At 40.8% G+C, this 7,043-nt stretch overlaps 1 protein-coding gene across 1 annotated transcript in view; it reads right to left on the reverse strand.

The window, feature by feature from the left end:
* Positions 1-5,690, reverse strand: part of LOC110499571 (AT-rich interaction domain 4B) — a 192,398-nt gene extending 186,708 nt beyond the window's left edge. Inside the window, exon 1 of the mRNA XM_036955574.1 lies at positions 5,472-5,690. The gene's annotated coding sequence lies outside the window, so the exon portion shown is untranslated. The remainder of the gene's footprint in view (positions 1-5,471) is intronic.
* Between the last annotated feature and the right edge of the window lie 1,353 nt (positions 5,691-7,043).

Raw genomic sequence — 7,043 nt, forward strand, 5'->3', positions numbered from 1 at the left:
GCTGTTTGGGGTTTTAGGCTGGGTTTCTGTACAGCACTTTGAGATATCAGCTGATGTACGAAGGGCTATATAAAAACATTTGATTTGTTAGATAGTTGGGCCAGTAACCGAAAGGTTTCTGGACCGAATCCCCGAGCTGACAGGGTAAAAGTCTGTTGTTCTGCCCCTGAAAAAGACAGTTTACCCACTGTTCGCCGGTAGGCCATCATTGTAAATAAGAAGTTGTTCTTAACTGACTTGACTAGTTAAATAAAGGTTACATTTAAAATAAAATAAAATGTAGTAGGGAGTTGTAGTTCCAAACAGGCCAATATTCTACAAAGTTAATTAGCACATTTTCTGCGCTAAACTACTATGTCCATAATCCATTTTGCACCTACTTATCCAGTCCACTGCACTGTGGGGCAGACACGGAGACAGGGGGATAGAGAGCAGTTGCTTCTCAACCTGAAAATACATGATCCAAGTGATTGATAGTTGGTATTCAGCAGTCAAATGAATGCTTTATTTACTTTGAACTACTAAAACAAGGATTTTGTCAGACAGCAAAGGCAGCAGGTACAGTTGAAGTCGGAAGTTTACATAAACAAGTTTTAATAACTCCAACCTAAGTGTTTCAACCACTCCACAAATTTCTTGTTAACTTCACTGGGGTAGGGGGCAGCATTCGGAATTTCGGATGAAAAGCGTGCCCAAATTAAACTGCCTGCTACTCAGGCCCAGAAGCTACGATATGCATATAATTGGTAGATGAAGTTTCTGAAGTTTCTAAAACTGTTAAAATAATATCTGTGAGTATAACGGAACTGATATGGCAAGCGAAAACCTGAGGAAAATCCATCCAGGATGTACTATTATTTTGTATGTCTGTTTTTTTATTGAAATCTGGGATGTTGAGAGCCTGCTTTGTGCCTTTGGATTACTGAACTAAACGCACCAACAAAACTGAGGTTTTCGGACATAAAGAGGGACATTGTCAAACAAAACAAACATGTATTACGTAACATGGAAGTCCTGGGAGTGCCACCAGATGAAAACCAAAGGTAAGTGATTCATTTTAACGCCATTTCTGACTTTTGTGAGACCACTCCTTGGTTGGAAAATGGCTGTATGGTTTTCTGTGGCTAGGCGCTGACTTAACATAATCGCATGGTGTGCTTTCGCTGTAAAGCCTTTTTGAAATCTGACATTTTGGATCGGATTAACAAGAAGTTTACCTTTAACATGGGGTATAATACTTGTATGTTTGAGAAAATGTAATTATGGGATTTCTGTTGTTTTGAATTTGGTGCCCTGCAATTTCACTGGCTGTTGTCGAGGTGGGACGCTACCGTCCCACTTGTACCAGAGAGGTTAACAGTATAGTTTGGGAAAGTTGGTTAGGACATCTACTTTGTGCATGACAAGTAATTTTTCCAACAACGGTTTACAGACAGATTATTTCACTGTATCACAATTCCAGTGGGTCAGAAGTTTACATACACTAACTTGACTGTGCCTTTTAACAGCTTGGAAAATTCCAGAAAATGAAGTCATGGCTTTAGAAGCTTCTGATTGGCTAATTGACATCATTTGAGTCAATTGGAGGTGTACCTGTAGATGTATTTCAAGGCCTACCTTCAAACTCAGTGCCTCTTTGCTTGATATCATGGGAACTATATCGACATAAGCTGAAAGGCCGCTCAGCAAGGAAGAAGCCACTGCTCCAAAACCGGCATCAAAAAGCCAGACTACGGGTTGTAACTGCACATGGGGACAAAGATCGTACTTTTTGGAGAAATGTCCTCTGGTCTGATGAAACAAAAATAGAACTGTTTGGCGATAATGACCATTGTTATGTTTGGAGGGAAAAGGGGGAGGCTTGCAAGCCGAAGAACACCATCCCAACCGTGAAGCACGGGGGTGGCAGCATCATGTTGTGGGGGTGCTTTTCTGCAGGAGGGACTGGTGCATTTCACAAAATAGATGGCAATGGAAATTATGTGGATATATTGAAGCAACATCTCAAGACATCAGTCAGGAAGTTAAAGCTTGGTCGCAAATGGGTCTTCCAAATGAACAATGACCCCAAGCATACTTCCAAAGTTGTGGCAAAATGTCTCAACAAAGTCAAGGTATTGGAGTGGCCATCACAAAGCCCTGACCTCAATCCTATAGACAATGTGTGGGCAGAACTGACAAAGCATATGCGAGCAAGGAGGCCTACAAACCTGACTCAGTTACACCAGCGCTGTCAGGGTGAATGGGCCAAAATACACCCAACTTATCGTGGGAAGCTTATGGAAGACTACCTGAAACTTCTGACCCAAGTTAAACAATTTAAAGGCAATGCTACCAAATACACACAATTAGTATGTAAACTTCTGACCCACTGGGAATGTGATGAAAGAAATAAAAGCTGAAATAAATAATTATCTGCTATTATTCTGACATTTCACATTCTTAAAATAAAGTGTTGATCCTAACTGACCTAAAACAGGGCATTTTTACTAGGATGTCATGTCAGGAATTGTGAAAAACTGAGTTAAAATGTATTTGGCTTAGGTATATGTAAGCCTCAGACTTCAACTGTATATAGCGACGACATGTTGACTATAGAGACTTGGAATAAAATGTCATCAAATAAAATACATGTAATATACTCAATGGAAATGTGTTAAGTAATGTAATATGAATAACTGATGGTTAAGTAATAAATTAGTCATGGGCAGTCTACCATCATGGGACTTTCATTAATTGTTTTATTCTGTTGTTACAGCATTTAATGTCTAAAATAATAATAGAAGCCAAAATCAAAAAACGTGTTTTATTATTTTATAATAATCTAAACAGAAACCGAACCAACCTCAAAAAGCACTAGTAGCTCAGCACTATTGTGTACACTAGCCTGAGTGTCAGTCTGTGCCATCATGCTAAATCCTTGACTTATTGTCACGCCAAACATTGTTTGCATGTTGGCACAAGCAGACTGGCACTCAGGCTAGTGTACAAAATGCTCATGAACACACAGTGACAGTCATCATATAATTTAAAAAAAGATGATTGATATATATATATATATTAGTCATAATGGTCTTAATATATTAATTTCCACAATAGCAGTTCAGCCCAAAAAATATGAGGCTACGCTGAAGTGGGTCAAGTTGGTAATGATTTTACAAGTAGAACGACACGGTCGGGAGGAGAAGCTTCATTTCCAAAAGTTCCCAGCGGTCAAATCCATTCATTTTTAAGACAGTGTTGTCACCAACGCTGTGTTTTATTCATTAGGTATGTCGTGGAATTATTACACATTACAATGTCAAAGCATTTGGAAAAAAAATGAAAAAGAAAAGAGACAATTATGACATTTGCATGACAATGAATCGTTACTCGAAATTCCATAAGCATTTTACAACCCTAAATCACACAATACTACCTACACACCAAGCAATCAGAGAGGTCTGATCGAGTCACAGGAGAGTCATGATATCAGGGAACAGGGCGTTTTAGGTCTTGACGTTACTCAACCGGACAACGTTGGCACCGTTACTTTTCATTCTTGTTGTGAACGTAGTAAACGGATCGTTCCAATTACAACACGTTAGAGACGTGGATGTAAAGACCATGTATCCTCCCACAGTCTAGTCTGGGGCTTTTCTATGGAGACAGACAGCCGAGAACAAACAGTAACACCACACTAACCTACCGTTCGATAACATTAACACCCAGCAGTCCCGGTCGTTGAACAAAAGTTACAAATGAACCACGGATCGGAGAAATGCCCCAAACTGAAAACCATGCGGTGAGGGTTAAGTACAGTTGCTTGATATCTAGGGAACTGGGAGTCTGCAATGTCTCTTCTCCTGTCTGCACAGCGTTGGATGACGCCATTTCAGTCGCTGCCAGCCCAGTCTGCCACACAGCAGAAACACTTTTAACAGTCGAGAAAACAGGCAACACAAAACGTGCACAAATCATCACATTCGGAAATGTGTATAAAAAAAAAACATCGGAATTCACGTGCGCTTCTCTAAATCATCTCTTCAATGTGACATTGTTGTTGGACATCGGGAACAAAGTGCTAGGGTACTAGACATCATTATTCGAGTGGGTGACTCGACCGTACCCAGCTCTCTCCACCGAGGATCCGTAGCCAAATAGTGCGATAAAACTAAGCTCGACAACACTAACCAAGAACTGACACGAATCATTCCACTTCAATGACAGCAAAGCACGATAAAGTCATTGAAAGTAACAGTGCTGCGGGACTATTGAAAACAGATTTATTCACTCAAGTCTGCGCGAGCGGTGATCTGTTGTTGTACAAATCTGCTGTGGCGGTCGAGGACATCGGTGTGTGCCTCTCTGACAAAGAAACAAATGTGACAACAAGGTCAAGCCCAATAAAGTAGTTTCAAACACTGAATTATAAACAAATAATACTCTCCGAGGATAAAGTCACTGTTTAGGAGGCTCGATAGATCCCTTTCTCTTGGAATCATCTCGATGGCTACAATGTCACCCAAGACAACACCGCAGGTCCAATCCTTTCCCCCAGCTCGAGGTTAAGCAGCAAGCTGTCTCAACATGTCAATGCACGTCCAATATGTCCCTGGTCCCTGCAACTTGCCGCACACTGCAGCTCGGATGGGTTAGCGAAGAAAACGGATCCGCGATAACCTTCTTTGGGTTGTCATTTCTGTTCTGCTCACTTCGTTTTTGACAGAGGCGAGGGCAGGCAGGGGAAGTGTCGACCCGGAATTATCAGGCAACAAAAAACGACGAAATCCCTTCGACGAGGAGGAACATGTACATAACAATGTGTGGAGCTGCGACTACAGGGAATTGATTCAGTTGCAACATTGTTTCTGCGCTAAAATCAAGGCAACAAAATAAATATAGCCTAGTTCAGATTCCCAGCCGGCTGGTTGTGAAACTCCAGATACCGATTGGAAGTCGATGCAAGAGGTAATTTATAAATGGAAAAATACTTCCATCACCATGTAGCCAGTCTTACATAAGGACCAGCTCGGACCTGGCAGCATGTCCTCCCAGTTAACGAGCTACCAAGCAAACACAACAAAGTGGTCGTAGTGTTTTCAAGCCCAAAACAACAGTCGGTTGTTAGTCCGGTAGAAAGTGATCATTTCACTACGATTGTGAAACATGTCGACAACAGCGCGGGTTACAATGAATAACGTTAACAAGCCGCATTGTTCAGCATGAAATAAAGTAAGAGATGCTGAAACGAGGTTTACCATAACTGTTACGCTATTCATAAAATAAAAACGGATACACAGAGGAAATGGTTAGGTTAACCGTGTGTGCATTTAAGAGTTACGATAACATTTTCACGATTGATGTTTCAATTACTCTCGCTTCATGTTGATCACAGTTGAATCCGTTGTTTTTTTATTCTTTCAGACATCGACATTCAATGTAGTTAAATGTTTCATGTCCTAAAGCATGCAAAAGCACAATCCCTTTACCTATGAAGTCAATTTGATGAGGTCTTCTTTCGACGAAGGAAATGTCCAGAGGAATCCATTTTAAAAAAATGTAATTTCCCAGGTTGTATGCGTTGGTCCGCTGACCCCTGCTCTGGTTGATGTTGGGATATGAATTCGTCCGAGTCGTACACGGTATCCGAAGCTAGAGAGCGCTTTCTCTGTGATGCTCTCCCCCCGCTTCTGAAAAGGACTGGCGGATTCCTCAACCCGCCCACGGCCTTCAATATGTTCCCTCATTGGACAACACATTATGGTTGCCGCCCTTTAGCTTGTATGATTGGCTGGGTTTTTTTTTCTCCGATACAACGATTCCAGTATCCTTTAATAACGGCGTGTGTAGGTGGGAGATGTAGTCATTACAGGAGTTATTTACACCTGAATAGGCTGGGGAGATACGAGACAAGAAACGATGCAAAACACGACAGCTCCCACAATTCCTTCCGAGGAGCACTCGAAAGAGGTTGTTGAGTGCCCCACCTACTCCTGCGGGTTCTCTGTTAAGGAGACAGAGACTTTATAGAGTCGTCACTAGATACAACAGCCACACATGGAGAAACCCAACCTATTTCTACAATTTATCTTATTTCAATCTGATTTCTAACCTAACCACACGGCTAGCAGTATGCTTAATCATAACCTTACATTAAGTCCAGAAAGCGAATTGTTGTTTTTTAGCGCCTGTTTTACTTTGTGGCTGTGGTAACTAACTAGTGAATACCGTATTGCCACCAATCACCATATTTTAAAAAGGTAGAAAAATCTTACCAATCACACCATTTATATGGTGAACGTGGTATCCCACCTTTTAATGGGGTGATTAGTGGCTAATCGGGTTCACCAGGTAACAGTAGTAGAGGGTTGGCAGAGATTTTTTTGGACCAAATCATCTTGGCTTCACATGCTAATGTTACTTGACTCAGTGTATCGCTGTCATGGTGTAGTTTGGAGAACTATGATAATATTTGATGGTACAGTTTACTTGGAGTCAATACGTGAGTTCATACTGAATGTTTTTTGGATGTTAAAAAAAATGTTCTGGGAAAAGCTTGTTGACCTGCGCTCTAATGTCAGCAAATTGTCTTGCTAAGAAAAGGGGCTGAAGTGAGGGAAGTTCACAGATACTGACTGACAAGGTGGATGGAGCGATTTATTTACTGCCTGTACAAAATCACACTTTGTTATGACTGACTAGACAACAAAAGACTCGCAAATAAGCTAATGTTTTTTTTTAAAAGTGTTGTGTTTCATGGCTGTTTAGTGACTTGTGCTGTTGGCATGTCAGTTGGAGCTGACTATATAAGCAGCACAATCATATTTGCATGCGTATTGAAGAATATTATTGGTTGCATATCTATTGTTGATTGTTTTGCCATCTGCAGTTAGATTCTCAACAACTGACAACATGATAATGAAGCAGATTGTTAAACATAAAATTAGAATGAACAGTATATTATTATAGCTAGCCATCTATGGTATTTCTACTGCAATGAAGGCATGTGATTCTCTGCCATCTAGTTGACGTGTTGGTGGTATACTATCTCGTATCTGTTG

Source organism: Oncorhynchus mykiss, chromosome 20, assembly GCF_013265735.2.
Source record: "Oncorhynchus mykiss isolate Arlee chromosome 20, USDA_OmykA_1.1, whole genome shotgun sequence".
In the NCBI taxonomy this organism is placed as follows: domain Eukaryota; kingdom Metazoa; phylum Chordata; class Actinopteri; order Salmoniformes; family Salmonidae; genus Oncorhynchus; species Oncorhynchus mykiss.